Genomic DNA, 24,481 nt, shown 5'->3' with positions numbered 1-24,481 from the left:
GGCGTAAATCAGCGTACACACCCCTAGCGGCCAGCGTAAATATGCAGTTAAGATACGACGGCGTAAGAGACTTACGCCGGTCGGATCTAATACAAATCTATGCGTAACTGATTCTAAGAATCAGGCGCATAGATACGACGGCTCGGACCTAGGCCCCGTACACACGATAGAATCCATCCGCAGATAAATCCCAGCAAATGGGTTTCTGCGGATAGATCCTATGGTGTGTACACGCCAGCGGATCTGTTTCCGCGGAGAAATCTCCTCTGGGATGGATTCCAGCAGATCGAATATTTGTTGTGCTGCACAACATATCCATCTGCTGGAATCCATTCCAACGGATGGATCCGCTCGTCTGTACAGACTTACCGGATCCATTCGTCCAAAGGGATTCCCCGCACGCGTCGTAATGATTTGACGCATGCGTGGAATTCCTTATATGACAGCGTCGCGCCCGTCGCCGCGTCATAATCGCGGCGACGGCGCGACACGTCATCGGCAGAGGATTTCCGCGCGGATTTCAATGCGATGGTGTGTACACTCCATCCCATCGAAATCAGCGGATATCTTTGAGAGGATTTATCCGTGGAAACGGTCCGCTGGACCGTATCTGCGGATAAATCCTCTCGTGTGTATGGGGCCTTAGAGTTACGACAGCATATCTGGAGATACGCCGGCGAAACTCGTACGTGAATCCGGGCCTCTGTATTTATTTGTGGACGATACTAAGCTAAGCAGGGCAATAACTTCTCTGCAGGATGTGGAAACCTTGCAAGAAGATCTGAACAAATTAATAGGGTGGGCAACTACATGGCAAATGAGGTTTAATATAGAAACATTTAAAATAATGAATTTGGGTGGTAAAATATGAATGCAATCTATTTAATAGGAGGAAAATGTCTGGGGGAATCTAGGATGGAAAAGGACCTGGGGGTCGTAGTAGATAATAGGCTCAGCAATGGCATGTAATGCCAAGCTGCTGCAAGCAAAGCAAACAGAATATTGGCATGCATTAAAAAGGGAATTAACTCCAGAGATACAACAATAATTCCCCCACTCTACAAGACTCTGGTCCAGCCGCACCTGGAGTATGCTGTCCAGTTCTGGGCACCAGTCCTCAGGAAGGATGTGCTGGAACTAGAGAGAGTCTAGGGAAGGGCAACAAAACAAATAAAGGTACTGGAGGACCTTAGTTATGAGGAAAGGTTACGTGCACTGAAATTGTTCTCCCTGGAGAGGAGACGCTTGAGAGGGGATATGATTTCAATGTACAAATACCGTACTAGTGACCCACAATAGGGATAAAACTTTTCAGCGAAAGGGAATTTGATAAGACACGGAGCCATTCACTAAAATTAGAAGAAAAACGGTTTAACCTTAAACTGCATAGAGGGCTCTTTACTGTAAGAGCGATTAGGATGCAGAATTCTCTTCCACAGGCAGTGGTTTCAGTGGGGAGCATCGATAATTTCAAAAAAACTATAAGATAAGCACCTGAACGACTACAACATACAGGGATATACAATGTAATACTGACATAAAATCACACATAGGTTGGACTTGATGGACTTGTGTCTTTTTTCAATCTTGCCTACTATGTAACTATGTAACTATGATCCAACATTGTAATGTGAGTGTAACGCATAACAAGTAGAGGACTCCACTGTACTCATTGTAGTGTGAGTATAATGCCTGACAAGCAGAGAATGTCATATGATTCCACCTTGTAGTGTGAGCAGGGCCGACATCAGGAATTATGGGGCCCCTTACACAGCTTCAGGCATGGCCCTATGAAGAAGAGAACCAGGGGAGAGGGGTGCTGCCGCTTGAAATTGAGAAGCGGGGAGGCTGCCACGAATTGAGAAGCGGGGGGGGGGGCCTTTACAAAAAAATAAGAAATAAAGAAGAATATATATATATATATATTTTTAGAAAAATAAATTACAAAAAAAGGGGGGTTGCCATCCGGGATCTCTGGGCCCTTTAATAAAAAAAAGAAACCTCTGGGCCCTTTAATAAAAAATAAAAAAATAAATAAATAAACATTTATAAAAAAAAGGGGGGGTTGCCATCCAGGGCCCTGTGGACCTCTGGGCCCTTTAATAAAAAATAAATAAAAAAAAGGGGGTTTGCCACATGGGGCCCTGGGGACCTCTGAGCCCTTTAATAATAAAAAAAAAAAAAAATATATATATATATATATATATATAAAAAAAAATAATATAAGAAATAAATAAAAAACATTTATAAAAAAAAGGGGGGTTGCCATCCGGGGCCCTCTGGGCCCTTTAATAATAATAATAATAATAATAACAATATATATATATATATATATATATATATATATATATATATATATATATATATATATATATATATATATATTTATATATATATAAAAATAAAAGAAATACAAAAATATATAAAAAATATTTTTTTTTTATAAAAAAAGGGGGGTTGTCATCCAGGGCCCTGGGGATCTCCGGGCCCCTGGGGACCTCTGGACCCCTAAAAAAAAATTGGCCCTTTAATAAAAAATAAAATAAAAATATATAAAAAAAAATATTTTTTTTTATAAAAAATAAATAAAAAAAGGGGGTTGCCATCTGGGGCCCTGTGGGCCTCCGAGCCCCTGGGAACCTCCGGACCCCTAAAAAAGGGGGTTGCCATCCGGGCCCCTTACAGGTGTACTGCCTGCACAGTACATGATTCCACCTTGCAGTGTGAGTGTAACGCATGACAAGTAGAGAACTCAACGTGATTCCAACTTGTAGTGTGGGTGTAACGCATGACAAGTAGAGAACTCCACGTGATTCCATCTTGTAGTGTGAGTGTAACATATGACAAACAGAGAACTCCACATGATTCCACCTTATAGTGTGAGTGTAACGCATGACAAGTAGAGAATTCCACATGATTCCACCTTGTAGTGTGAGTGTAACGCATGACAAGTAGAGAACTCCATGTGATTACACCTTGTAGTGTGGGTGTAAAGCATGGCAAGTAGAGAACTCCACGTGATTCCATCTTGTAGTGTGAGTGTAACATATGACAAACAGAGAACTCCACATGATTCCACCTTGTAGTGTGAGTGTAGCGCATGACAAGTAGAGAACTCCATGTGATTCCATCTTGTAGTGTGAGTGTAACATATGACAAACAGAGAACTCCACATGATTCCACCTTGTAGTGTGAGTGTAGCGCATGACAAGTAGAGAACTCCACATGATCTAACATTGTAGTGTGTAACACAAAGGCTGAAGTATGATGCACTGGATTCCTCCTTGCAGTGTGAGTGTCGTGTTGGTGTATACACTGCAGTGAGCATTACAGCCTTTTACAATGACTGCTCTCTCTATCTCCGCTCTAAGCCAAACCGAGGTTTGGAAGAGAGGAGCTGCTACACAGTCTGCAGAAGGCTTTCAATCTTGCCTACTATGTACATTGATCCAACATTGTAATGTGAGTGTAACGCATAACAAGTAGAGGACTCCACTGTACTCATTGTAGTGTGAGTATAATGCATGACAAGCAGAGACCTCCACATGATTCCACCTTGTAGTGTGAGTGTAACGCATGACAAGAAGAGAACTCCACATGATTCCACCTTGTAGTGTGGGTGTAACGCATGACAAGTAGAGAACTCCACATGATTCCACCTTGTAGTGTGGGTGTAACGCATGGCAAGTAGAAAAACTCCACATGATTCCATCTTGTAGTGTGAGTGGAACATATGACAAACAGAGAACTCCACATGATTCCACCTTGTAGTGTGAGTGTAACGCATGACAAGTAGAGAATTCCACATGATCTAACATTGTAGTGTGCAACACAAAGGCTGAAGTATGATGCACTGGATTCCTCCTTGCAGTGTGAGTGTCGTGTTGGTGTATACACTGCAGTGAGCATTACAGCCTTTTACAATGACTGCTCTCTCTATCTCAGTTCTAAGCCAAACCGAGGTTTGGAAGAGAGGAGCTACTATACTGTCTGCAGAAGGCTAGGAGGGATGAGGGCAGTGCCGGGCAGGGCAGGAATGGGTTTACTAAAAGCTAGGCTAGATTTCCCACACAGTGACCATCAAACTTTTAGGGAGTGCCTGAGAGCTGCCAAATTCTGCTCAGCAGGCAAACCGTTATGGGTGAAGAACAGGAAGTAGCTGATTGTCTGTCTCAGACTAGACTTTCTACGTTAGAAAATTAGCAAACCTTAAAACGAATAATATCAAAGTTAAACATATTAAACATTCTAATCAAGTGAACATTTTCAGCTTTGACTGGAATTCCACTTTAAGTTATAACAAGCCATTCAACTGCTATGGGGCCCAGAAGTGCAGTGGGATTTATTTATGCAGCTAAAAAGGGCATCAGATTGAGATTTTAAAAACAGAATGACCTTTAATGTCTTTAATAGGGGGCCCATGTGGCCCTATCCCACCTAGCTACAAGCCTGGTGTCTAGAGTATTTTTCAATTCAACCCATTGAAGGTCATTTCAGAGCCATCAAAACCAACTTGACAGTCACAATTCCAAACAGAAAAGGCATTTAGTAAGGAGGATTCTTGTTAGTGAATTTTAGACTACAGGAACAATACCCAGAAGAGTCTGAGCTATCCAGCACCCGGAAAGGAAGGCCACCCGGGGCATAGGCTAAATGTTGTCATAACATTTTAGAGAAGAACTGTGATAGTCTAGGACACTTTCTCGAATCCCCCTTGGCAATTTTGTGAAATGTCATCTCTAGAAAGTCAGATGGAGGAAAATTCCTTGAATAAAATGCAACGGACTAATGGAGAGGGAACCTGTGCTAGCTCAGTCAAAGGGATGCTCTCGCTTGATGGAGGAGCTATGGGGTTTATTTACTAACGCTGGAGAGTGCAAAATCAGTCTCACTTCTGCATAGAAACCAATGAGCTTCCAGGTTTTATTGCCAAAGCCTAATTGAACAAGCTGGGGCTGGAAGCTGATTAGTATCAATGCAGAAGTGAGACTAATTTTGCACTCTCCGGCTTTAATAAATAAACCCCACTGAGTCTCAGCAGTCCTTCCCTTTCTGGGATCATCCATGTTTGCTGGCACTCATAGTTTAATCACATTTATTATTAGTGTTGGTCACTTTTATGGTAGCTTTTCAACAGCTACAACATTTCTAGCCATTAGTATTAATGGCTAGAGCCATTCTAGCTATTAATACTTTTATGTAAAAAAAAAATTACATTGTAGATCTAAGAAGTAACAGGTTGCCTTAGGCTCAAGGGATCAGGTAGGATTTGTTAAATTAAGCTTTATTGCTACTCACTTGTGCTCTTCAGGTGTCGTTGCTACTGTTTATGCTGACCTGGGCGTTAGATGTCACTTTATGCTAAGCCTTTTGTACTGTTAGCCATTTTTGTATGCTCAACTGTGCTACCACAGTTGCTATTTGCATTTGCTTAGTTATCAACTTTACTGAGTGATAATACATTAAAGTTAGCTTTGCTAACTGGTTTGGTGCCTGCTTTCGATATACTGTAGCACTATTAATGGGTAATAGGACATTTTTGCCATGCTTCACTATGTTTACTTGCTTTTCCACTCAGCCTGGTGTGTCTGAGAGGCGGTTGAGGCACAGAACAAACCTTATTCAGTGGCTCCTATAGTGGTAGCGCTACACCTGGATCATCAATCCCTGGTGTTACTAATTATAAATGTTAATGGCCAGTTACATTCCATGCATTCAGGAATGTGTAAAGTGTTTTTTTCTTTTAAACAATCAACTGAACTGACTAGAACAGTTTTTTTTCTGAGGCAGTCTATTCCACATGTTCAAAGCTCTTAAAGTGGTTCCAAAGGCAGAAGTTTTTTTACCTTCTGTGTGCAGCTCTCACCCCCCCCCCCCCCGCCCCTTACACTTACCTGAGCCCTATCCTAATCCAATGTGCATGAGAGCAGAAGCTCTTCTGGGTCTCTCTCCTCTTTGGCTCAAGCAGCAGTGGGAGCCATTGGCATCTGGTGCTGTCAATCACAGCCAGTGAGCCAATGAGGACAGAGCGGGGGAGGGGCCATTCACAGGAGCACAGCTCAGGAGCAAGCCTGCTCGAGTGCCCCCATAGCAAGAGGCTTGCTATTGTAACATGTTTCTTATTTTAGGTAAAAAAAATTATCCTTTAGAATCACTTTAACCTGCATTCACACCTGAGTAGAGGGTATTACTGATGATTTTCAATAATTTTTTTCACATCATGTATTAAGATTTAGAAGTTTGTTTTCTGGGCTGGGCAAGGGAAGGAGAGCAGATGAGTTCTTTAGGCGTAAAAATTTGCACTAAAAATGCACGTTTACAGGCACTTCTATTGAAGTTTATGGGACCAAAAACACCTGAATACCACAAAACAAAAGCTCATGTACATTTTTGAGCATTGGTCATAGAGCATAGGGAGACAGAGCAAACATGTGTGAGCAAGGACAGTAAGAAAGAATGAGATTCTGCATGTGGAGTGTAGTCAGGCGTAGGAACAGAAAAATGCTCAAATGTGAATGGGGGCTTACTGCGAAGAAGCATTTCCATACAAATCTCTTCTCCTTTAGATGCAAAGGGTGTCCCATTGTGTTTTGTTGCACAACATGGTCACGTGACATAACTGACTGTTGGAAGGCAACATGAGTTAATCTGGAATTGCGCTTCCTGGTTACAGCCAGATGGTCCCAAGTTGTAAGGACATTCAAAGCTTTGAAACATATCAGAACCTGATGTCAGACAAGCTTCAAAGAGATTGATGACAAAGACGGCCCAGGGCACATTGCAGATGATATAGGCAATAATGCTCCCAGAGGCCAAGTATGGCAGGACAGTCAGTAATATATGGAGGATTGTCATGTGAACACTGATTGGTCCAAAGCAAATGGGACTGGCAATGGGGGGAGTTTGAATGAGTGATTCCTATTTTCTTGGGAAATAAATGTAACATTGTTTACAGAGCAAATGTGTCTGTCTTCGTAGTTAACATGGTATCATTAGGCCTATCATACTCTGATAAACTAGCAGTTATAGGGATTATACAAATTAATACATATATGTAATAGCTATATAGGTATTGCAAAGTTGTTACTTCAATTTCACTGACCCAAGTAGTCGGGTGCCCCCGTTGCAGCCTGCTGAAGTAGACACTTGCTATTAGCTGTCCATCCACAGTATCCACCCATAATTAAGAAGACACCAGCAGCAATATGATGACACCACAATGAGGGGTGACAGCAAGACTGGCTGGCAGTGGACCTGGACTGTAGCAGATGATCACTGGTCTTCACTCCCCAAAGAGGTGCCGCCAAGGGCTATGTGACAGTAGGGTCACATGAACTAAAGAGGGGGCTTCTTCAAATTATGGGTAGGAGCAGGGCGAGTGAGAGAGCTGGGGGTGGCTTTAACATTTGCCTAGAGATGAGCTTTAAGTAAAAGGATATTTCCACTGCTCAGCAAACTAATTTATGTTTTTCTTTTTTTTCTCTCTAAAGGTAATAGGTCTTGTCTTTCCATCTTTTGCTCATACCACTGTGATCTATATCAGTGACATTCTTAACAATACAAGGTGGCAGCTGGAAAAGGGATGCATGTGACAGTCTGCTGCTCATGAAAGGAACCATACAGTGAAGCTGCTAGATGGTTCCAGGGGGTTTTGTAGTTTTAAGGTAAAGTTGTGTCGTGGAAATTACGACATTTGCATAAAATCTATTTCACGCTTCCAGAACACCTGGGCTTAAAGACATCAAATACATTTTGTACATAATAGATCAACTGTTCGTGCAGGGAGAAAACCAAAGCATCACAACGAATGGCGTATATGCTGAATGAAAATATCAATTTTTTACTTTGCTTGAATAAACCCTTTAAAAGGGTCATTACTTTAGTTTTTACATATTGCTGCAAGTACTGACAGCCAGCGGTCGGGAAAATGATTGGCTACTGTGGCACAAAACACACAGACTGACTTTGATAAATAATATGTTCTTTTTTTACTTAGAAAGCTGCTGCAAAACTTTAATTTGATCTTTGATATTTCAGTTTACAAGTCCTTAGCTATGGACTCCATTTTCATATTCCTGTCGGACAGACCATCGCCGCTGTCTGACATTCGACCCGTGTGTATGGGGCTTAACTGTCCTAGTGTGGCAAGGAGAAGGGCCGGCCGGTCACCTGATCATGGGGAACCGCTGTGAAATCTGGTAAAGGAGGCATTTTTTTAATAAGCACACAGACAGGAGAATGTGCTATCAGGTCACAGAGGGGCTTATATTAAAGCGCATGTCCGCTGAAAAAAAATATTAAAAGCCAGCAGCTACAAATGCTGCAGCTGCTGACTTTTAATATTAGGACACTTACCTGTCCTGGAGTCCAGCGCCGTCCGCAGCTCGTCACTCTGCTGCCCCCCGCCATCCTCGGTGAGGGAACCAGGAAGTGAAGCGCTCCGGCTTCACTGCCCGGTTCCCTACGAAGCATGCGCGATTCGCGCTATGCCTGCCGACTGGCCCCCGCTATGTACTGGGAGCCGAGTGTTCCCAGAACACAATGGGGGGGGGGACGGGAGGTGACGTCATGCCCACAGTTTACCCGAAACTGTGTGGCCGGAAGTGGGTGCAAATACCTGTCTTTAGACAGGTATCTGCACCCCCTCCCCCTGAAAGGTGTCAAATGTGACACCGGAGGGGGGGAGGGTTCCGATCAACGGGAGTTCCACTTTAGGGTGGAGCTCCGCTTTAAGTTTTAACAGTTATGAGAGCAGCAGGAGCAGAGGGAGCAGGCACTGACACAGGGGCAGACAGGCAGGGAGGGGAGGGGGGAGGAGGACACAGGAGCACAGAGGAGGACAGGAGAGCTGCAGATGACAGAGGCACATAAACTGACCACAGTGTCAGTGCTCAGCAGCCATGATGAACTGGGGTCAGTTTACATAGGGGATGGCAGAAACTGGCAGGATCAGCCAGGTATTAGAGGGGCTACAGGATGCCAAATGACACATCACAAGTACTGTGCTGTATAAGATGCTTTAAAGGGACAGGGTCCATTTTTTTTTTTGGTTAAAGTGGTTGTAAACCCTCTGAGACAAGTTAATCTTATCACAAAGCAGATAACACAGGCAGCTGATAGCTGCCTGTGAAAGTGTACTCACAGCTGTATTTTAGACGAAAATTGTATTTTTCTTTTAAATGACGTCACCCACCTAAAGTGTGCCGTTTATTTATTCTCAGCTTGCCTGGAAATGACTGTGAATGAGCTTCCCTCTGTACGGCACAGAGGAGAAGTCTTGCGGTGCTTCGACGATTCTCTTCTTCCTGATATTCCCCCTTGTGACTGAATAAGACATCACACAGGGGAGTGAATCACAGCAGCCACAGACACATTAAAAACAATTGGACGACGGCTTGTTTACGGCGCAGGTGCGAGATTTCCTAAAGGGAATCAGTAAGGGCGGAAGTGATGTTAGGAACTAAGGCCGCGTACACACGATCGGTCAAAACCGATGAAAACGGACTGAAGGTCCGTTTTCATCAGTCCAAACCGATCGTGTGTGGGCCCCATCAGTCAGTTTTCCAAAAAATCAATTTGTCAAAATCAAATCAGTTTGTCAAAAAATGTAAAACTTGCTTTAAAATGGAACCGATGGACACCTAACCGATAGGTCAAAACCGATCGTTAGTATGCAAAAGCATTGGTTAAAAACCTGCGCATGCTCAAAATCAAGTTGACGCATGCTTGGAAACATTGAACTTCATTTTTTCGTTCTGACACGATCGGTTAATTAACCGATGGTGTGTAGGCGTATCAGACCATCAGTCAGCTTCTGGCCGTTCTCATCGGATGGACTGATCGTGTGTATGCGGCCTCAATCAGCACACAGCAGTAAGAATGGCGCTGTCGATACCCGAAAATGCTCATAAGATAAAGACCATAAAAAGGGTATTTGCAGGCCTCGTTTTTGGACAATTTGAATCTATTATGCATTGCGATGAGCTCTTGTATGTTAATATTTGAAAAAAAGGAAAAATCGGCTGGGGTTTACATCCTCTTTAACAGACGATTTAAGAAAGAAGTCGTGTTTAGGCTACAGAATGTATAATAAGGAAGGTGTTCTGTATTCCCCAAAGACAGCAGGGAACAAGGAAAGGCAAAAAGCACAGGGAGTGCTCAGCTAAGAAGATTTCTGGTGGGGTCAACAGGTTTTATTTGGTTTTATTTTATTTTTTTGTGCACTATTGAACAAATATAACAAAATGCTTTCAATATATGTAACATACCAAAAGAGAACCCATAGGTTGCAGGTAACAAAATCGCTTGATTCCCCCATCAGCACAGTCAGTGTTGATGGGTAGGGATGAGCTTTGTGTTCGAGTCGAACGTATGTTCGACTCGAACATCGTATGTTCGATCATTCGTCGAAATACGAACAAAACGGGTCGTTCGTGCCAAATTCGAGTGACGCGCCACGGCCCATAATTCACTGCAGCATTGCTTGCTTATGATTGGCCAAGCATGCTCTATGACCCGCATGCTTTGGGTGGCTTTGGCTAATTATGGCTCAGGGCTTTAGTACACGCCCCACACTTTAAAAGGCCGCCTGCAGGGCAGCCTCGTGTAGTGTGTTCCGGCGCTGATTTCAGATCAGTCAGAGAGAGAGATTGTCTTTTTTTCGAGCTAGATAAAGCAGGCAGGCTAGTCAGTTAATTTTACAGTGTGTAGAGGATATATATACATCCCAGGTGTTGTTGTCAGGAGAGTTTAGTAGACCAGTACTGTGTGCCTACACAGAGGAGACCAAGACTGTATGCAGTGAAATAAAAGGTGTTTATTTACAAATAAGTGAACAAAACATGTGAAGATAACCAGTGCACAAATAAACCACAAACGTATATACAATCCAAGGGGGAAAGCCGTAATCATAAACAAAAGCCAAGCCAAGGTCAAATACCAGGAGATCGCAGATGATAGGTAAGGACGGGACACAACGGAGCAGGGAGCAGATGGATGGCCAAGGATCGGGTCGGATAGGGATCGGGTCCAGAAAGCAGGCTCAGGGTCAAAGTAACAGGCTCAGGATCAAGGTAAGTAGACCGATACCAGGGCGAGGACTGATTGCACACGCCGGGTATATATATGCTTGCTAATTGCGTTCAGGTCACACCTGAACGCAGGAAGGGCTTTATGCTCCACACTGCCAAGAATCCCCCGCTGGTGGACACCAGTACTGCAGCCCAAGGATAACATAACACCACCAGGGAAGAACTCCCCCGACAGTCCAAGACTGTCGGGAGACACCTGGTGGTGGGCCACAGTACTGCACGCCAAATACCAGGCAGTAACACCAGCAGGGGGAACCTTCCCTGACAGTACCCCCCCCAAAGGAGCGGCCTCCGGACGCTCCAATTAGATGTTGCTGGGGGAAGTCCGTGGTGTCAAGCTGGGCAGCAGATAAAGTCACAACAAGTTGGGCCGGAGGAAGGTCCATGACCTTTAACAGGGCAGAGTGCAGCTCAAGCTGGGCAGTGGGTACAGAAATCTTAGGCTGGGAAAAAAGTACATCAAGCTGGGCAGCAGACTCCGGGTCGTCGAGCTGGGCAGCAAGCTCCGGGTCATCGAGCTGGGCAGCAAGCTCCGGGTCGTCGAGCTGGGCAGCAGGCTCCGGGTCGTCGAGCTGGGCAGCAGGCTCCGGGTCATCGAGCTGGGCAGCAGGCTCCGGGTCGTTGAGCTGGACAGCAGGTTCCGGGTCGTCGAGCTGGGCAGCAAGCTCCGGGTCGTCGAGCTGGGCAGCAAGCTCCGGGTCGTCGAGCTGGGCAGCAGGCTCCGGGTTGTCGGACTGGACAGCTGACAGGAACACCTCCGGCTGGGCAGCAGATAGGGACACCTCCGGCTGGGCAGCAGACAGGAACACCTCCGGCTGGGCAGCGAACAGGAACACCTCCGGCTGGGCAGCAAACAGGAACACCTCCGGCTGGGCAGCAGACAGGAACACCTCCGGCTGGGCAGCAGACAGGAACACCTCCGGCTGGGCAGCAGACAGGAACACCTCCGGCTGGGCAGCAGACAGGAACACCTCCGGCTGGGCAGCAGACAGGAACACCTCCGGCTGGGCAGCAGACAGGAACACCTCCGGCTGGGCAGCAGACAGGAACAACTCCGGCTGGGCAGCAGACAGGAACAACTCTGGCTGGGCAGCAGACAGGAACACCTCCGACTGGGCGCCATACAGGGGCTCAACAAGTTGGTATGTTGGCATTGCAACGTCAGGCTGGGCAACTGGCACGTCAGGCTGGGCAACTGGCATGTCAGGCTGGGCAACTGGCACAACAGGCTGGGCAACTGGCACAACAGGCTGGGCAACTGGCACGTCAGGCTGGGCAACTGGCACGTCAGGCTGAGCAACTGGCAAGTCAGGCTGGACCGCTGGCACTGGAACAACAGGCTGGGCGGCTGGCACTGGAACAACAGACTGGGCGGCTAGCACTGGAACAACAGACTGGGCGGCTGGCACTGGAACAACAGACTGGGCGGCTGGCACTGGAACAACAGACTGGACGGCTGGCACTGGAACAAGCTGGGTGGCTGGCACTGGAATAACAGGCTGGGCAGCTGGTACTGAAACAGGCTGGGCAGCTGGTACTGAAACAGGCTGGGCAGCTGGTACTGAAACAGGCTGGGCAGCTGGTACTGAAACAGGCTGGGCAGCTGGTACTGAAACAGGCTGGGCAGCTGGTACTGGAACAGGCTGGGCAGCTGGTACTGGAACATGCTGGGCAGATGGCACTGGAACAGGCTGGGCAGATGGCACTGGAACAGGCTGAACAGATGGCACTGAAACAGGCTGAACAGATGGCACTGGAACAGGCTGAGCAGATGGCACTGGAACAAGCTGAACAGATGGCACTGGAACAGGCTGGGCAGATGGCACTGGAACAGGCTGAACAGATGGCACTGGAACAGGCTGAACAGATGGCACTGGAACAGGCTGAACAGATGGCACTGGAACAGGCTGGGCAGATGGCACTGGAACAGGCTGGGCAGGCGGCACTGGAACAGGCTGAACAGAGGGCACTGGAACAGGCTGAACAGATGGCACTGGAACAAGCTGAACAGATGGCACTGGAACAAGCTGAACAGATGGCACTGGAACAGGCTGGGCAGATGGCACTGGAACAGGCTGAACAGATGGCACTGGAACAGGCTGAACAGATGGCACTGGAACAGGCTGAACAGATGGCACTGGAACAGGCTGGGCAGATGGCACTGGAACAGGCTGGGCAGGCGGCACTGGAACAGGCTGAACAGAGGGCACTGGAACAGGCTGAACAGATGGCACTGGAACAAGCTGAACAGATGGCACTGGAACAGGCTGAACAGATGGCACTATGGTGTGGGTCGGGAAGTACTTCCGCTTCTTTTTAGATTTAGTCACTGCAGACTTGTTAACAGGAGGGTTGTATGAAAAAGATGGGATTATGTAGGAGGAAGGGTTGGAATGTGGCAGGGATACAGGAACAGTGACTGGAGGAGGTTTTTGTGAAGTTGTTACAGGTGGAAGGGAAGAAGCAGGTGGATTAAAGACGGGGTAGGTACAACCAGTAGAGACTGGGTAATAATATTTGGTGGGCAGCGGAATTAACTGGGCTAAAGCTGAGGTTGTCATTGGCGATGGGCGGATAGATCCTTGGGAAGGTAGGTGGGTAATGGCAGGGCTGGAATGCAGTGACTTGGCTGGAATCAGGAGATCTGACCATGCCTGCAGCACAGGTTGAACAAAAGCAGGTTCACACACACCTTGCCTAATCAGAGACTGCACAGAACAAATGCACTCAGACAACTTTTGCTGGGGACAGGAGGAATAATGCTCATCAAAATAAGCCGGATCATCCTCCATTAACCACACCAAGGATTCAACTTGGTCACGACTGAAGGGGGGAGAGAAGTCATCACTTCCATCTGGGATAACCGACAGGGCCGGTTCAACACACAACCGGATTAATGGCTGAATGTCATCAAAGGACATGTAGCCCTGATCCACCATGGAATGGGCTGATCGGATGGCTTCCATTAGCTGGTCACTTGTCCAACCCTCAAAAACCTGGCGACAATACTCCTCATCCGTGAAAAAGGATAATGCGCTAAATCAACTGATTAAATAAGGTGTCAACACATCAAAATTACTGGAGGAAAAAGACAAATTGATACAAAGAATAAAGTTCCAAATTCTATATATATATCGTCCCTTGTTGCTGTAATCCTGAAGGCAACTCAGAAACACTTTGCCAAACCACACACGCACAGTGTGTGAGATATAACCAGCTTGATGATGTAATGATCAAACCTGTCAGGTCAAAAGTGCTTTCCACCAGGTATTCACGTGTTCAGATATGCAAAGAAAGGGAGACAGAGAAAAGACCGATAGTGTGATACCGTTAATGAAACACCAGCGTCTCACAACACTCAGAACATCACTCACGAATCCCCGATATTAAATAGGCTTCAGCGTGTGTGCATGTAAGCTGCTCAGCTTGTCAGGCTCCTCATCCGGCACCTCCGTGCGTCCCGTCACTCAAACTCCTCCCCCACGCGTATCGTCACTAGACTCGTGACTTAATCATGGGTCAAAATACTCCTCATCCTCCTCTGCCAGCAGAGAGAAGTAAGTGATTTCATTGAAATCCATGTTCCAAAAAACGCACCACAACAGGATGGTTCCTTAGTGCAGGCACGTCTGGTCAAGGGGTGGCCCTGGTATACTGTCAGGAGAGTTTAGTAGACCAGTACTGTGTGCCTACACAGAGGAGACCAAGACTGTATGCAGTGAAATAAAAGGTGTTTATTTACAAATAAGTGAACAAAACATGTGAAGATAACCAGTGCACAAATAAACCACAAACGTATATACAATCCAAGGGGGAAAGCCGTAATCATAAACAAAAGCCAAGCCAAGGTCAAATACCAGGAGATCGCAGAAGATGGGTAAGAACGGGACACAACGGAGCAGGGAGCAGATGGATGGCCAATGATCGGGTCAGATAGGGATCGGGTCCAGAAAGCAGGCTCAGGGTCAAAGTAACAGGCTCAGGATCAAGGTAAGTAGACCGATACCAGGGCGAGGACTGATTGCACACGCCGGGTATATATATGCTTGCTAATTGCGTTCAGGTCACACCTGAACGCAGGAAGGGCTTTATGCTCCACACTGCCAAGAATCCCCCGCTGGTGGACGCCAGTACTGCAGCCCAAGGATAACATAACACCACCAGGGAAGAACTCCCCCGACAGTCCAAGACTGTCGGGAGACACCTGGTGGTGGGCCACAGTACTGCACGCCAAATACCAGGCAGTAACACCAGCAGGGGGAACCTTCCCTGACAGTTGTACATATATGTAGCGCCCCCTTACTTTCAGTATGGGCACTACGCTAAAGTTAGTGGGTAATGGGAAAGTTACTTTGCTCCCATTCTGAATTTGTTAAAATTGGGACTTCTGTCACTCCAGAAACGTCCACTGGGTCAGTCTGTGCTCCAGGGATGCAATACCATCCCAGGCCGGCAGTTGGCGCCAGAGGGGTTCTGGCAGAGCAACTTTCCCCAGCAGCCAATCAGAGACGTTTCTCCCTCACAAGGCATGCTGGGGAGGGGTATATCTGGGACAGGTGTCATGTGCTAACCAAACCAAGTTTTCGCGGGGTCTCGGTTCCAGGTGCGGCATCCACCTTCAGGGTGCGCGCATCCATGGACCCCGCCAGCGAGGCCCACCAGGCCAGAGTTGCAGTCTACCTAAACCCTCATCCTGAGGTAACAAAGGGACTCCAGTGACTTACTGGATTCCCGGTTCTATTGAAAGGATCCCAGGCTGGGTGCCGTTCGATTGGGGAGTGGGCTTGAGGGGAACCCGGAGGCAGGTTGTTCAACAGGGCTTGAGCGAGCCAATCAGGGATCTGGTGACCGGAATGGTGACAGGTATGTGCTGCTGTCATCCGGTGACCTATGCTACAAACTTACTGGGAGGATTCGCTCAATCTATCCATCTAGCTCACCTAAAAGTAATTGGCCTGTGGCAGAGGCCCTAGAGCCAGGTCTGTGAGAGAGATCTGTTCCTTCCAGAAAATCCTAAGTGACACTTCGACTGCCAGGCTTGTGAGAGGGGTCTGTCCGGGGGCACTTTACCCACTCCAACAAGAGTGGCGACGAATAACAGTTTGGTACTATATTGAGCAAGTACTGTTCAATTAATATCCGGGCCTGACACTGCAAGGTTCTTCTTTCTTCTTCATCAACCTGCTCTTCTCACTAAATGTTGACCGTGTTTGGCCTGGAATAAAGCATTGGAAAACTCTTTATTCACTGTCTGGACTTTCGCTCACTGCTTAGTTATCCACCTATACGCCACATTAGGGTAACCCAATATGCCGATCCCAAAAACAAATCAGTGGCTCCTTCGGGGTTAGCGCTACATATATTTATACACTGTATAGTCCTCTCTGAAGCCTGCACTGATAGGACTGAAGGTTTAGAATTAGGTGTGTCACAGCCTAGTAGTACATGCGGGCAATCTACTATCGGTACACCGATGGCAGATTATACCAAGCAAATTTCTCTGCCCCAGTTGCTGCAGCGCCAAAAGAAGTACTCTCCCAGCCATCCACATGCCCAGCGGTTGAATGCCAGATTAGCTAAATTGCTAGCACTTCAACTGCTGCCTTTTCAGTTGGTAGATTCTGCCCCCTTGCGTGAGTTTGTGGAATGTGCGGTACCTCAGTGGCAAGTTCCCAAACGCCACTTTTTCTCACGGAAGGCGATTCCGGCTCTCTCCCGGCATGTGGAAGGCAATGTCCATGCCTCGCTGGACAGGGCGGTCAGTGGTAAGGTGCATATTACCGCTGACTCATGGTCCAGCAGGCATGGACAGGGACATTACCTCTCTTTCACAACGCATTGGGTGACTCTGCTGGCAGCTGGGAAGGACGAAGGGCAAGGTACAGTAGTGTTGGAGGTTGTTCCGCCACCACGCCTCCTCTTCTTCTTCATCTGTGGCCTCTTCCTGTGCTGATGTGTCCTCGGAACCAGCGGTGCTCCGTAGGCGTACGAGGAATGCAGGCAAAGAGATGCCATGCGGTGCTAGAGCTGGTGTGCTTGGGAACCAGGAGCCACAATAGGGCAGAGGCTCTGTCAGCTCTGCAGGGGCAGGCTCAAAGGTGGTTGACATCACACCAGCTTAAGCCAGGAATGGTGGTTAGCGACAATGGCACCAACCTCCTCTCTGCCCTGCGACAGGGACAACTGACCTATGTGCCCTGTTTTGATCATGTTCTCAATTTGGTGGTGCAGCGGTTCTTGGGCAGGTACCCGGGCTTACAGGATGTCCTGAAGCAGGCCAGGAAAGTCTGTGTGCATTTCCGAAGGTCATATAATGCCAGTGCTCGGCTGACAGACCTCCAAAGGGAATACAACCTGCCCAAGAACCGCCTAATCTGTGACATGCCTACCAGGTGGAACTCTACGTTGGCCATGCTGGAGCGGCTGCACACGCAGCAGAGGGCCATCAATGAGTATCTGTGCCAATATGGCAGCAGAACTGGGTCAGGGGAGCTTGGTTTTTTTCCCCACCCCAGTTGGCCTTGATCAGGGATGCATGCACTGTCCTGTCACCATTTGAGGAGGCCACGAGGATGGTGAGCAGTGACAGTGCATGCATCAGTGAGACTGTCCCTCTTATTCACATGTTGGAGCACACGCTACGTGGAATAATGGACAGGGCCCTTGAGGCAGAACAGAGGGAGGAAGAGGAGGACTTCCTTATCCTTCCTTTCCTCTCAAAAATATCTTATTAGAATTTTTTATTTTTATTTTTATTATCAAGAAATATATTTTTGGTTAGAAATATTTGTCAACAGAATTTTTTTTTTATAATTTGTTTTGTTATTTTTTTAGAGATATCTTTTTTTTTTTTAGATATCTTATTTTTTTGTGTATTTTCTTTGAGAATCCCAAAATTAAAAAAAATCTGGTTAAAACGCATGAACAATGACCAACTTTTTAGCATTTGTAATTGTTCATGCGTTTTAGCCAGAAAACTAGAGATTCCACTTGAAAAAAATTAAAACAAAACAGACATATAAAAACAAAGAAAACTTTAAAAAAAAAATTTAAACCCTCCCCAGAACATCCATTAAATTCTTTCGTTTTCACTCCACCGTTTTTGTTTTTTCTCTCATCTGCCCCAAACAGATGTGGATGTCCTTGATTTCAGCCCTGCAGGCCAACACCTCTCCAATTAACAGTTGGGCGCTGTATGTGTCCAATCCACCATCACCAGCACGAAAACCTCCTGAAATTTTGAAACAAACAATGTATTAAAATTATCCAGGCCTACATCTATTACCTGATGACACTGACCTGATGTGGTGGTTTCCACTTCCTGCACATCCCGCGGGGGGGTGGGGCTTGGGTATGATGTGTGGGGTTTCTCTGCTCCAGTCTTGAAGCTTGATTGCGCCCTATGAGATTGTAAAAAAGGGAAACACAATTCAAAAAGATTAGAGGCCTGAAAGAGGAATATGAATCATTCTTTTTATAAAGTGTGGTACAATTGTATGTTTTTACAATCCTTCTAAGCTTAACACAGGATTGTATCCATTACCAAAGCTGCTACATTTCTCTATCTTTGGCCAAGTTTTCTACATGGAAACACACCAAGTATCCACTGAATCACCTCTCTGTGACACCCTAAATAGGTTGTTCTTGTGGCCAACACTTGAGCTACTGAGTCCATATGTGTACCCAACTGCTGAGCATACTCTCCTTTTACTGTATATTGACTTAAGTTGGATTATTTAAATGTAGTTAAGAACACATCTACATTAAATAAAAAATTGGTCTCACATAAATAGATCAAGATGTCTCAAGTTTCATGTTTGTGATCACAATAATTGGTCGTATGAAATAAATAAAAAAATACGATCTTTTTGTCTGATACAGTGTAAACTCCCATTTGTCCATGCCTAAATAGGCATGATGACATTTCCTAAACACTGTATCAGACAAAAAGATTGTATTTTATTATTAGTGAGCGAATGAACGACGACTCATACGTCCAATTATTGTGCCCACAAACATGAACCTTGAGACATCTATTCTTGAACTGTATATATACAACCTGAAAGAAAAAGCACATGCCGCACAATAATAAAAAAAATAATCAGAGTACACATGAACATTACTTACTTCTTCTAATGACTTTTTTAATCTTCTCCATTTGCTCTGGCTCTCTTAATTTAAGGTCAGACCACCTTTTGCGGAGCTGTTCCTTTGACCTGCAACCCCAAATTTATGGCGGAGACTCTTCAGCACTTTGTCCATGATTTGGGCCTTTACTGTGTTTGGATTCTTGTAAGGGCCATGTTTTCCGTCATAATCCTCCCTCCTAAATATTGCCACCATTTCCACCATCTCCTCAAACGCCATATTTGTGGCCTTCTACCTCCTGCTCCTGTATCTGGTGTGTGCTACCGCCTGGCTTCGCTCCTGGCTTGAGGTTGCAACTTGCTGAGTGTCCTCCATGTTGTGTTGCATTAAACGACCGAGAAGGGGCGGGGAAAGCACTAGAACGATCGTCAGGGGTGGGGAAACGTGCAGAGCTTCACGCATGCGCAGTGTATAAAGGGATACCACGTGAGTGAAAACGTTGTTCACAGTCTGTGGAAGAAACGACCGTGTACTACGACGGTACGTAACGTGATTTTGGACTTCATGATCAGTGGATGAGTTTGTGGGCTAGATATGGGATGAAAGCTTAGTAGTAGAGGCTTGACTGACATTAGCTTTTTTTGCTTAATTTTGACTTGCAGAAATAATGGAGGCCTTCAGACAACAGGAGTTCTTCACAGAATTTGTTCAAAGGGGGCCCCCGGATGGCAACCCCCCTTTTTTCTAGAATTTTTCTTTCCCAAAAAAATAATTTATTCAGCCAACATCTGGCATTGGAATGGCCCCCCCTACCCCTAAATTAATCTACATATTGTTGCCGCACAGCATGTGCGCTTTGGGGGGCCAAGCCTGTATGGCCAGCCTCACGGGCCGCCACTGGAACATCAATGGCCTCATCAAGCACAAGTGTCATGTAGTTTGTTGAGTGTCTCTTTAGGAAATTGTGCAATATGCAGCAGCAAAGTATGACATGATTCAGATTCTACTTAACAACAAACCTACAGTCCCTGTCTTGTTTGCACCGCCTGTATACTTCTGTTCAAAGTATATAGGGCCAAAAGGGCTTGTAATGACAGCAATCGCTCGCTCGTCCTCTGCTGCGGACGGCGCTGGACTCCAGGACAGGCACGTGTCCTAATATTAAAAGTCAGCAGCTGCAGTATTTGTAGCTGCTGGCTTTTAATATTTTTTTTTTACTGGCACATCCGCTTTAAGGTTAAAACTTTAACATATACAGTGCTTGATGTCATATCAGCCTTAACAACACCAAGTAATAGAAAGATAGGAAAGCATCTTAGTGAGCATTTGGCAAAATATAAAAACCATGGGCATGGAAAAGAAAATAGTAAAATATTGAACAGTCCTACATCGGGAGACGGGGCTCAGGCTACACAAATCTACCTTTGGTAGAGAGCTTGTAATTTTCCTTGGCTTTTTTCTAACATATGTTGCCCTCCAATACTTCTTGCTGCAAGGGGCAGTGGCTTACCTTCTTGTACACTAATCTACCTGCAGAATGAAAACATTGGGTCACATTTTTCAGGCTGAACGAACTGCATGGAAGATACTGACAGAAACAAGCACATGAAAAAGAAAGGAAATTACAGGTAGCAACAAACCATACACCCAAAATAATACTAAAACATCATTATAAAACTGTTAATTGAGCAATGCTTATTCTGTTTGTACAGTGGAGCTCCCTTTTAAATTGTACACCAAGAAAAGTTACAATTATACATCTAAACATCTGAAACAAAAGTTTCCAGCTAATCTGATTTCAGAGGCTCATTCCTTTTTAGCAAAGGAGCTCTTGAGTTCTGTAGGGCCCTCCAGAGCCTCCCAAACCACCTGCTTTGACTCTACTCAAGTGGCAAGAGTTACTCAGAGCAGCTGCACTTCTCCTGTAATGATCCCCTTAGAAAGGCTAAACATGCCCTTTAATAATGCATTGGCAACAAGAGCAGGAGGGTGGAGGGCCGGTGACTGCATTGTAATGAGTTTTCTTTTGGCTTTTTCTGGAATGCGAAGGAGAGATTTTGAATGTGTGCGAAAGGAGGAAGGCACTGTACACTGAAAGTCCAACTTCTGGCTCCATAGTCCCCCCCATGGCACCCCTTCCCCCCCCCCCCCAAGGCCCTCCAAGTGTGTATGATATACTGTAGGTACCTCTTTATATATACACACCTACCATTTATGATGTCTTCTGGCCATTCAAGTGACATGCTGGCTCCTTTACCTCTCCAGTGGTGGGTCTTAGGAGATAAGAAGAGTGATGCTGTTGCTATGATGTCAGAGCCGCTCTCTTTAACCACTTAAGCCCCGGACCATTATGCAGCTAAAAGACCTGGCCCCTTTTTGTGTTTCGTCACTGCGGCGCTTTAACTGACAATTGCGCGGTCGTGCGACGTGGCTCCCAAACAAAATTGACGTCCTTTTTTTCCCCCCACAAATAGAGCTTTCTTTTGGTGGTATTTGATCACCTCTGCGGTTTAATTTTTTTGCGCTATAAACAAAACTAGAGCGACAATTTTGAAAATAATGCAATATATTTTACTTTTTGCTATAATAAATATCCCCAAAAAAGATATAAAAATGTTTTTTTCCCTCAGTTTAGGCCGATACGTATTCGTCTACATATTTTTGGTAAAAAAAATTGCAATAAGCGTTTATTGATTGGTTTGCGCAAAATTTATAGGGGCAGATCCACAAAGAGAGTACGCCGGCGTATCTACTGATACGCTGGCGTACTTTCAAATTTCCTGCATCGTATCTTTGTTTTGAATCCTCAAAACAAGATACGACGGCATCTGGGTTAGATCCGACAGGCGTACGTCTTCGTACGCCTTCGGATCTAAGATGCAATTCTTCGGCGTCCGCTGGGTGGCGTTCACGTTGTTTTCCGCATCGAGAATGCAAATTAGCTATTTTTGATGATCCGCGAACGTACGAGCGGCCGTCGCATTTTTTTACGTTGTTTTCGTTCGGCTTTTTCCGGCGTATAGTTAAAGCTGCTATCTGGTGGCGTACTCAATGTTAAGTATGGCCGTCGTTCCCGCATATAATTTTGAACATTTTATGTCGTTTGCGTAAGTCGTCCGTGAATGGGGCTGGACGCCATTTACGTACACGTCGAAAACAATGACGTCCTTGCGACATCATTTGGAGCAATGTACCCTGGGAGTTTTGACGGACGGGGCATGCGCAGTTCGTTCGGCGCGGAGACGCGCTTAATTTAAATGAAACACGCCCCCTACCCGCCCAATTTGAATTCCGCGCCCTTACGCTGCGAGAGATACACTACGCCGCCGTAACTTACGGCGCAAATTCGTTGAGGATTCAAACCAAGTCAAAGTAAGTTACAGCGGCGTAGCGTATCTGACATCTGCGCTGGGCGCAGCGTAGGTATGTGGATCTGCCCCATAGTGTCCCCTTGTCCTCAGTGTTGACCGTAAAGTGAATAACTCAACACCAAGTTCACTATATGGACCTCTTATATATAGTATTTGTACATGTTGATCATATGCCCCCTTAATCTCCTCTTCTCAAGAGTGAATACATTCAGTTCCTCTAATCTTTCCTCAAAGCGGAGTTCCTCCATGCCTCTTATCAGTTTGGTTGCCCTTCTCTGCACTTCCTCCAGTTCCCTGATATCCTTTTTGAGAACTGGAGCCCAAAACTGAACTGCATATTCCAGATGAGGTCTTACTAATGATTTGTACAGGGGGGCAAAATGATATCTCTCTCTCTGGAGTCCATACCTCTCTTAATACAAGAAAGGACTTTGCTTGCTTTGGAAACCGCAGCTTGGCATTGCACGCTATTATTGAGCTTATGATCTACCAAAACCCCCAGATCCTTCTCCACTACGGATCCCCCCAGTTGTACTCCCCCTACTATGTATGATGCATGCATATTCTTATTCCCTAAGTGCATAACTTTACATTTATCAACATTAGACCTCATCTGCCACTTAGTCGCCCAATTAGACAGAGCATCAAGGTTGGCTTGTAAATTGGAGACATCCTGTAAGGACCTTATTCCACTGCATAGCTTGGTGTCATCTGCAAAGACAGAAATTTTACTTTTGATCTCAGACCCAATATCATTTATGAAGATATTAAAAAGTAAGGGTCCCAGCACTGATAACATTAGACCATTCAGAGTAAGAATCATTAACCACTACTCTCTGAATTCAGTTTTTTATCCAGTTTTCTATCCATTTACAAACTGATATTTCCAATCCTGTAGACTTTACCTTACACATGAGCCGTGTGTGGGGAACTGTATCGAATGCTTTTGCAAAATCCAAGTCGCTCTATTTTTGTTTATAACGCAAAAAATAAAAAACGTAGAGGTGATAAAATACCACCAAAAGAAAGCTCTATTTGTGGGAAAAAAAGGACATCAATTTTGTTTGGGAGCCATGTCGCACAACTACGCAACTGTCGGTTAAAGCGACGCAGTGCAGAATCGCGAAAAGTGGCCCGGTCATTTGGCAGCCAAATGGTCTGGGCTGAAGTGGTTAAATACCACCAAAAGAAAACTCTATTTGTGTGAAGAAAATTATAAAAATTTCACATGGTTACAGTGTAGCATGACCGCGCAATTGTCATTCAAAGTGTGAGAGAGCCGAGAGCTGAAAAATGGCCTGGGCAGGAAGGGGGTGAAAGTGCCCGGTAGATAAGCAGCTTAAACATTAATGGCTGTGTGTTGAGTTATTTTGAGGGGACAGCAAATGTACACTTTTATACAAGCTGTACACTCACTACTTTACATTGTAGCAAAGTGTCATTTCTTCAGTGTTGTCACATGAAAAGATTGAATCAAATATTTACACAAATATGAGGGTGTACTTACTTTTGTCAGATACTGTATTATCAAATAAACATGACAGCACAAATTATTGGCTCCTTGTGCTGTTTCTACCTCTATCAATCTAAACTCTACTGTACAGGGACTGCAAAAGGTTCATACCAGGTACAATTCAGGGAATTACAATGCTTGTATTTAAACAAATAAAAAAAAAAATGCTGTATTAATGAATGCAGAGATACAATAATTTGTGTCTTTTATATTTGCCTGAAGTTCGGCTTTAAATTCCCTAAAGGATATTAAATCTTTCTGTCCCTCTGCTGACACCTAAAGTGAAAGAATATTATGTGAGCACTTGAATGAATTTTAAGGCTGTCTTCAATGTCACACAAAATCTTTATAGCAAGAAAAAAAAAAAAGACTCCCTGATTTCCTATTCAGTATTAAGTGCCATAGACGCAGACATGTTG

The sequence above is a fragment of the Rana temporaria genome, chromosome 3, assembly GCF_905171775.1.
Source record: "Rana temporaria chromosome 3, aRanTem1.1, whole genome shotgun sequence".
Lineage (NCBI taxonomy): Eukaryota > Metazoa > Chordata > Amphibia > Anura > Ranidae > Rana > Rana temporaria.
Note: the sequence above shows the minus strand (reverse complement) of the source record.